The 8572-nt window shown below is 64.8% G+C and overlaps 1 protein-coding gene across 1 annotated transcript in view; it reads left to right on the top strand.

Annotated features, from left to right (window-relative positions):
- The window catches only part of usp46 (ubiquitin specific peptidase 46), an 8955-nt gene extending 8458 nt beyond the window's left edge, over positions 1-497 (top strand). The window contains exon 9 of the mRNA XM_061238833.1: positions 1-497. This exon is cut by the window's left edge and continues 906 nt beyond it. The gene's annotated coding sequence lies outside the window, so the exon portion shown is untranslated.
- The last annotated feature ends 8075 nt before the right edge of the window (positions 498-8572 follow it).

Here is an 8572-nt window from a genome sequence, read left to right as displayed (position 1 = left end):
CCACTACACCCATTACACCCTCTACACTACACCATCTACACCCTTTACACCTGCTACACCCTCTACACCCTCTAGACAAGCGCACTCCCAGCAAACCCTCCTCCACCTGTCTGTGGTACACCTCCAAACACAAGTCATGTTCCTGTGTGTGTGTGCATGTGCCTGTATGTGTGTGCACGCGCGTGTGAGTGCGTGCCTGTATGTGTGTACGTGTGTGTGATAAGTGCCAAATGTGGAACTGTTCACTTTAAAAAATAAAAAATAGTACTTTAAAAAATGTATATTATTTGTGGGAATATTTTTAAAAGAGATGTGTATATAGAAATTGAACTGTTTTAAAAAATATTTTTTAAACCCAGAAACTAAAAAACACTAAAGTAGAAATGTTTGTGTACCTGTTTGTTTGCTTGTTTGAGGTCCTTTGCGTTGTCATGGGTCCCGATACCCCCCAAGACTCTGTAGAGTTTGGAGTAATAAAACTACACTTTGAAAAACGAGGCATACATGTGAATTTGTGTACTTTTGAGTTCTTTCATCAGCGCTCAGAGCACTGCACCCTGGGAGCGTGGGGAGCGTGCTCTGTGTGGGGAGCGTGAGGAGCGTGGGGAGCGTGCTCTGCGTGGGGAGTGTGAGGAGTGTGGGGAGCGTGGGGAGCATGCTCTGCGTGGGGAGCATGAGGAGCGTGAGGAGCGTGCTCTGCGTGAGGAGCGTGGGGAGCGTGAGGAGCAGGAGGAGTGTGGGGAGCGTGAGGTGCGTGCTCTGCGTGGGGAGCGTGGGGAGCGTGCTCTGCGTGGGGAGCGTGAGGAGCGTGCTCTGCGTGAGGAGCGTGGGGAGTGTGCTCTGCGTGAGGAGTGTGGGGAGCGTGAGGAGCATGCTCTGCGTGGGGAGCGTGAGGAGTGTGCTCTGCGTGGGGAGCGTGCTCTGCGTGAGGAGCGTGGGGAGTGTGCTCTGCGTGAGGAGTGTGGGGAGCGTGAGGAGCGTGCTCTGCGTGGGGAGCGTGCTCTGCGTGAGGAGCGTGGGGAGCAGGAGGAGCGTGGGGAGCGTGAGGAGCATGCTCTGCGTGGGGAGCGTGCTCTGCGTGAGGAGCATGAGGAACGTGCTCTGCGTGAGGAGCATGTGGAGCATGGGGAGCGTGAGGAGTGTGAGGAGTGTGCTCTGCGTGGGGAGCGTGAGGAGCGTGAGAAGTGTGCTCTGCGTGGGGAGCGTGAGGAGCGTGGGGTGCGAGAGGAGTGTGCTCTGCGTGGGGAGCATGCTCTGCGTGGGGAGCGTGAGGAGCGTGAGGAACATGGGGAGCGTGAGGAGCGTGCTCTGCGTGAGGAGCGTGGGGAGCATGAGGAGCAGGAGGAGCGTGGGGAGCGTGAGGAGCAGGAGGAGCGTGGGGAGCGTGAGGAGCGTGCTCTGCGTGGGGAGCATGGGGAGTGTGGGGAGCGTAAGGAGCAGGAGGAGCGTGGGGAGCGTGAGGAGCGTGCTCTGCGTGAGGAGTGTGAGGAGCGTGGGGAGCGTGAGGAGCGTGCTCTGCGTGAGGAGCGTAAGGAGCATGGGGAGCGTGAGGAGCGTGGGGAGCGTGAGGAGTGTGCTCTGCGTGAGGAGCGTGGGGAATGTGCTCTGTGTGGGGAGCGTGAGGAGCATGCTCTGCGTGAGGAGCGTAAGGAGCATGGGGAGCGTGAGGAGCGTGGGGAGCGTGAGGAGTGTGCTCTGCGTGGGGAGCGTGAGGAGTGTGCTCTGCGTGGGGAGCGTGAGGAGCGTGAGGAGTGTGCTCTGCGTGGGGAGCATGCTCTGCGTGAGGAGCGTGAGGAGCGTGCTCTGCGTGGGGAGCGTGAGGAGCGTGAGGAGCAGGAGGAGCGTGGGGAGCATGAGGAGCGTGCTCTGCGTGGGGAGTGTGCTCTGCGTGGGGAGCGTGAGGAGCATGCTCTGCGTGGGGAGCGTGCTCTGCATGAGGAGCGTGGGGAGTGTGCTCTGCGTGAGGAGCGTGGGGAGTGTGCTCTGCGTGGGGAGCGTGAGGAGCGTGGGGAGCATGAGGAGTGTGCTCTGCGTGGGGAGCGTGAGGAGCGTGAGGAGTGTGCTCTGCGTGGGGAGCGTGAGGAGCGTGGGGTGCGTGAGGAGTGTGCTCTGCGTGGGGAGCATGGGGAGCGTGAGGAGTGTGTTCTGCGTGGGGAGCGTGAGGAGTGTGGGGAGCGTGAGGAGCATGCTCTGGGTGAGGAGCGTGGGGAGCGTGCTCTGCGTGAGGAGCATGTGGAGCGTGGGGAGCGTGAGGAGTGTGCTCTGCGTGAGGAGCGTGGGGAGCGTGAGGAGCGTGGGGAGTGTGCTCTGCGTGAGGAGCGTGGGGAGCGTGAGGAGCATGCTCTGCGTGGGGAGCGTGAGGAGCGTGGGGTGCGTGAGGAGTGTGCTCTGCGTGGGGAGCGTGCTCTGCGTGGGGAGCGTGAAAAGTGTGAGGAGCGTGAGGAGCATGCTCTGCGTGGGGAGCGTGGGGAGCGTGAGGAGTGTGCTCTGCGTGGGGAGCGTGAGGAGTGTGGGGAGAGTGAGGAGCATGCTCTGGGTGAGGAGCGTGGGGAGCGTGCTCTGCGTGAGGAGCATGTGGAGCGTGGGGAGCGTGAGGAGTGTGCTCTGCGTGAGGAGCGTGGGGAGCGTGAGGAGCGTGGGGAGTGTGCTCTGCGTGGGGAGTGTGAGGAGCATGCTCTGGGTGAGGAGCGTGGGGAGCGTGCTCTGCGTGAGGAGCATGGGGAGCGTGGGGAGCGTGAGGAGTGTGCTCTGCGTGAGGAGCATGGAGAGCGTGAGGAGCGTGAGAAGTGTGCTCTGCGTGGGGAGTGTGAGGAGCATGCTCTGCGTGGGGAGCGTGAGGAGCGTGGGGTGCGTGAGGAGTGTGCTCTGCGTGGGGAGCATGAGGAGCGTGAGGAGCGTGGGGAGCGTAAGGAGCGTGGGGAGCATGCTCTGCGTGGGGAGCGTGTGGAGCGTGAGGAGCGTGAGGAACATGGGGAGCGTGAGGAGCGTGCTCTGCGTGAGGAGCGTGGGGAGCAGGAGGAGCGTGGGGAGCGTGAGGAGCGTGCTCTGCGTGAGGAGCGTGAGGAGCAGGAGGAGCGTGGGGAGCGTGAGGAGCGTGCTCTGCGTGAGGAGCATGTGGAGCGTGCTCTGCGTGAGGAGCGTGGGGAGCATGAGGAACATGGGGAGCGTGAGGAGCGTGCTCTGCGTGAGGAGCGTGGGGAGCATGAGGAGCATGAGGAGCAGGAGGAGCGTGGGGAGCGTGAGGAGCAGAAGGAGCGTGGGGAGTGTGAGGGAGTGTGAGGAGCGTGAGGAGCGTGGGGTGCGTGAGGAGTGTGGGGAGCATGAGGAGTGTGAGGAGCGTGAGGACCATGCTCTGCGTGGGGAGCGTGAGGAGTGTGGGGAGCGTGAGGAGTGTGCTCTGCGTGGGGAGCGTGAGGAGCGTGAGGAGTGTGCTCTGCGTGGGGAGCGTGAGGAGCGTGTGGAGCGTGAGGAGCGTAAGGAACATGGGGAGCGTGAGGAGCGTGTGGAGCGTGAGGAGCAGGAGGAGCGTGGGGAGCATGCTCTGCGTAATGAGCATGGGGAGCATGAGGAGCGTGTGGAGCGTGAGGAGCAGGAGGAGCGTGGGGAGCATGCTCTGCGTGGGGAGCATGCTCTGCGTGAGCAGCGTGAGGAACATGGGGAGCGTGAGGAGTGTGCTCTGCGTGAGGAGTGTGCTCTGCGTGGGGAGCATGGGGAGCGTGAGGAGCGTGGGGAGCGTGAGGAATGTGAGGAGTGTGCTCTGCGTGGGGAGCATGGGGAGCGTGAGGAGCGTGGGGAGCGTGAGGAGTGTGAGAAGTGTGCTCTGCGTGGGGAGCGTGAGGAGCATGCTCTGCGTGGGGAGCGTGAGGAGCGTGGGGTGCGTGAGGAGTGTGCTCTGCGTGGGGAGCATGAGGAGCATGAGGAGCGTGGGGAGCGTAAGGAGCGTGGGGAGCATGCTCTGCGTGGGGAGCGTGAGGAGCGTGTGGAGCGTGAGGAGCGTGAGCAACATGGGGAGCGTGAGGAGCGTGCTCTGCGTGAGGAGCGTGGGGAGCAGGAGGAGCGTGCTCTGCGTGAGGAGCGTGAGGAGCAGGAGGAGCGTGGGGAGCGTGAGGAGCGAGCTCTGCGTGAGGAGCATGTGGAGCGTGCTCTGCGTGAGGAGCGTGGGGAGCGTGAGGAACATGGGGAGCGTGAGGAGCATGCTCTGCGTGGGGAGCATGAGGAGCAGGAGGAGCGTGGGGAGCGTGAGGAGCAGAAGGAGCGTGGGGAGCGTGAGGAGCGTGCTCTGCGTGGGGAGCATGGGGAGTGTGAGGAGCAGGAGGAGCGTGAGGAGCGTGCTCTGCGTGAGGAGCAGGAGGAGCGTGGGGAGCGTGAGGAGCGTGCTCTGCGTGAGGAGCATGTGGAGCGTGCTCTGCGTGAGGAGCGTGGGGAGCTTGCTCTGCGTGAGGAGCGTGGGGAGCGTGAGGAGCATGCTCTACGTGGGGAGCGTGGGGAGCGTGCTCTGCGTGAGGAGCGTGGGGAGCGTGAGGAGCAGGAGGAGCGCTGGGAGCGTGGGGAGCGTGAGGAGTGTGCTCTGCGTGGGGAGCGTGCTCTGCGTGAGGAGCGTGGGGGGCGTGAGGAGCGTGCTCTGCGTGGGGAGCGTGAGGACCATGCTCTGCGTGAGGAGCGTGGGGAGCGTGCTCCGCATGAGGAGCATGTGGTGCATGGGGAGCGTGAGGAGTGTGCTCTGCGTGAGGAATGTGCTCTGCGTGGGGAGCGTGAGGAGTGTGCTCTGCGTGGGGAGCGTGGGGAGCGTGAGAAGTGTGCTCTGCGTGGGGAGCGTGCTCTGCGTGAGGAGCGTGGGCAGCGTGAGGAGCGTGGGGAGTGTGCTCTGCGTGGGGAGCGTGAGGAGCATGCTCTGGGTGAGGAGCGTGGGGAGCGTGCTCTGCGTGAGGAGCATGTGGAGCGTGGGGAACGTGAGGAGTGTGCTCTGCGTGAGGAGTGTGCTCTGCGTGGGGAGCATGGAGAGCGTGAGGAGCGTCAGAAGTGTGCTCTGCGTGGGGAGTGTGAGGAGCATGCTCTGCGTGGGGAGCGTGAGGAGCGTGGGGTGCGTGAGGAGTGTGCTCTGCGTGGGGAGCATGAGGAGCATGAGGAGCGTGGGGAGCGTAAGGAGCGTGGGGAGCATGCTCTGCGTGGGGAGTGTGAGGAGCATGCTCTGCGTGGGGAGCGTGAGGAGCGTGGGGTGCGTGAGGAGTGTGCTCTGCGTGGGGAGCATGAGGAGCATGAGGAGCGTGGGGAGCGTAAGGAGCGTGGGGAGCATGCTCTGCGTGGGGAGCGTGAGGAGCGTGTGGAGCGTGAGGAGCGTGAGGAACATGGGGAGCGTGAGGAGCGTCCTCTGCGTGAGGAGCGTGGGGAGCAGGAGGAGCGTGGGGAGCGTGAGGAGCGTGCTCTGCGTGAGGAGCGTGAGGAGCAGGAGGAGCGTGGGGAGCGTGAGGAGCGTGCTCTGCGTGAGGAGCATGTGGAGCGTGCTCTGCGTGAGGAGCGTGGGGAGCGTGAGGAACATGGGGAGCGTGAGGAGCGTGCTCTGCGTGAGGAGCGTGGGGAGCATGAGGAGCATGAGGAGCAGGAGGAGCGTGGGGAGCGTGAGGAGCAGAAGGAGCGTGGGGAGTGTGAGGAGCGTGCTCTGCGTTGGGAGCATGGGGAGTGTGGGGAGCGTGAGGAGCAGGAGGAGCGTGGGGAGCGTGAGGAGCGTGCTCTGCGTGAGGAGCGTGAGGAGCGTGGGGAGCGTGAGGAGCGTGCTCTGCGTGAAGAGCATGTGGAGCGTGCTCTGCGTGAGGAGCGTGGGGAGTGTGCTCTGCGTGAGGAGCGTGGGGAGCGTGAGGAGCATGCTCTGCGTGGGGAGCGTGGGGAGCATGAGAAGTGTGCTCTGTGTGGGGAGCATGGGGAGCGTGAGGAGCGTGGGGAGCGTGAGGAGTGTGCTCTGCGTGGGGAGCGTGAGGAGCATGAGGAGTGTGCTCTGCGTGGGGAGCGTGAGGAGCGTGAGGAGTGTGCTCTGTGTGGGGAGCATGGGGAGCGTGAGGAGCGTGGGGAGCGTGAGGAGTGTGCTCTGCGTGAGGAGCGTGAGGAGCATGCTCTGCGTGGGGAGCGTGAGGAGCGTGGGGTGCGTGAGGAGTGTGCTCTGCGTGGGGAGCATGGGGAGCGTGCTCTGCGTGAGGAGCGTGGGGAGCGTGAGGAGCGTGGGGAGTGTGCTCTGCGTGGGGAGCGTGAGGAGCGTGAGGAGCATGCTCTGCGTGGGGAGCGTGAGGAGCGTGGGGTGCGTGAGGAGCGTGGGGAGCGTGAGGAGCGTGGGGAGTGTGCTCTGCGTGGGGAGCGTGAGGAGCGTGAGGAGCATGCTCTGCGTGGGGAGCGTGAGGAGCGTGGGGTGCGTGAGGAGTGTGGGGAGCATGAGGAGCGTGAGGAGCATGCTCTGCGTGAGCAGCGTGAGGAACATGGGGAGCGTGAGGAGCAGGAGGAGCGTGAGGAGCGTGCTCTGCGTGAGGAGCGTGGGGAGCGTGAGGAGCGTGCTCTGCGTGAGGAGCGTGCTCTGCGTGAGGAGCGTGGGGAGCGTGAGGAGCGTGAGGAGCGTGGGGAGCGTGAGGAGCGTGCTCTGCGTGAGGAGGGTGGGGAGCGTGCTCTGCGTGGGGAGCGTGAGGAGCGTGGGGTGCGTGAGGAGTGTGGGGAGCATGAGGAGCGTGGGGAGCGTGAGGAGCAGGAGGAGCGTGGGGAGCGTGAGGAGCGTGCTCTGCATGGGGAGCATGGGGAGTGTGGGGAGCGTGAGGAGCGTGAGGAGCATTAGGAGCAGGAGGTGCGTGAGGAGTGTGCTCTGCGTGGGGAGCATGGGGAGCATGCTCTGCGTGAGGAGCGTGGGGAGTGTGCTCTGTGTGGGGAGCGTGAGGAGCGTGAGGAGCATGCTCTGCGTGGGGAGCGTGAGGAGCGTGGGGTGCGTGAGGAGTGTGGGGAGCATGAGGAGTGTGAGGAGTGTGAGGACCATGCTCTGCGTGGGGAGCGTGATGAGTGTGCTCTGCGTGGGGAGCGTGAGGAGTGTGGGGAGCGTGAGGAGTGTACTCTGCGTGGGGAGCGTGAGGAGCGTGAGGAGTGTGCTCTGCGTGGGGAGCGTGAGGAGCGTGTGGAGCGTGAGGAGCGTGAGGAACATGGGGAGCGTGAGGAGCGTGTGGAGCGTGAGGAGCAGGAGGAGTATGGGGAGCATGCTCTGCGTAATGAGCATGGGGAGCATGAGGAGCGTGTGGAGCGTGAGGAGCAGGAGGAGCGTGGAGAGCATGCTCTGCGTGAGCAGCGTGAGGAACATGGGGAGCGTGAGGAGTGTGCTCTGCGTGGGGAGCATGGGGAGCGTGGGGAGCGTGAGGAGTGTGAGGAGTGTGCTCTGCGTGGGGAGCATGGGGAGCGTGAGGAGCGTGGGGAGCGTGAGGAGTGTGAGAAGTGTGCTCTGTGTGGGGAGCGTGAGGAGCATGCTCTGCGTGGGGAGCGTGAGGAGGGGGGGGTGCGTGAGGAGTGTGCTCTGCGTGGGGAGCATGAGGAGCGTGGGGAGCGTAAGGAGCGTGGGGAGCATGCTCTGCGTGGGGAGCGTGAGGAGCGTGTGGAGCGTGAGGAGCGTGGGGAGCAGGAGGAGCGTGCTCTGCGTGAGGAGCGTGAGGAGCAGGAGGAGCGTGGGGAGCGTGAGGAGCGTGCTCTGCGTGACGAGCATGTGGAGCGTGCTCTGCGTGAGGAGCGTGGGGAGCGTGAGGAACATGGGGAGCGTGAGGAGCATGCTCTGCGTGAGGAGCGTGGGGAGCATGAGGAGCAGGAGGAGCGTGGGGAGCGTGAGGAGCAGAATGAGCGTGGGGAGCGTGAGGAGCGTGCTCTGCGTGGGGAGCATGGGGAGTGTGAGGAGCAGGAGGAGCGTGAGGAGCGTGCTCTGCGTGAAGAGCGTGAGGAGCAGGAGGAGCGTGGGGAGCGTGAGGAGCGTGCTCTGCGTGAGGAGCATGTGGAGCGTGCTCTGCGTGAGGAGCGTGGGGAGCTTGCTCTGCGTGAGGAGCGTGGGGAGCGTGAGGAGCATGCTCTACGTGGGGAGCGTGGGGAGCGTGCTCTGCGTGAGGAGCGTGGGGAGCGTGAGGAGCGTGGGGAGTGTGCTCTGCGTGAGGAGCGTGGGGAGCGTGAGGAGCGTGGGGAGTGTGCTCTGCGTGGGGAGCGTGAGGAGCATGCTCTGCGTGGGGAGCGTGAGGAGCGTGGGGTGCGTGAGGAGTATGCTCTGCGTGGGGAGCGTGCTCTGCGTGGGGAGCGTGAGGAGTGTGAGGAGCGTGAGGAGCATGCTCTGCGTGGGGAGCGTGGGGAGCGTGAGGAGTGTGCTCTGCGTGGGGAGCGTGAGGAGTGTGGGGAGAGTGAGGAGCATGCTCTGGGTGAGGAGCGTGGGGAGCGTGCTCTGCGTGAGGAGCATGTGGAGCGTGGGGAGCGTGAGGAGTGTGCTCTGCGTGAGGAGTGTGCTCTGCGTGGGGAGCATGGAGAGCGTGAGGAGCGTGAGAAGTGTGCTCTGCGTGGGGAGTGTGAGGAGCATGGGGTGCGTGGG

The sequence above is a fragment of the Conger conger genome, chromosome 4, assembly GCF_963514075.1.
Source record: "Conger conger chromosome 4, fConCon1.1, whole genome shotgun sequence".
Classification (NCBI taxonomy): Eukaryota; Metazoa; Chordata; class Actinopteri; order Anguilliformes; family Congridae; genus Conger; species Conger conger.
The sequence above is the reverse complement of the archived record's forward strand: the minus strand, read 5'-3'. Positions and strand labels throughout refer to the sequence as shown.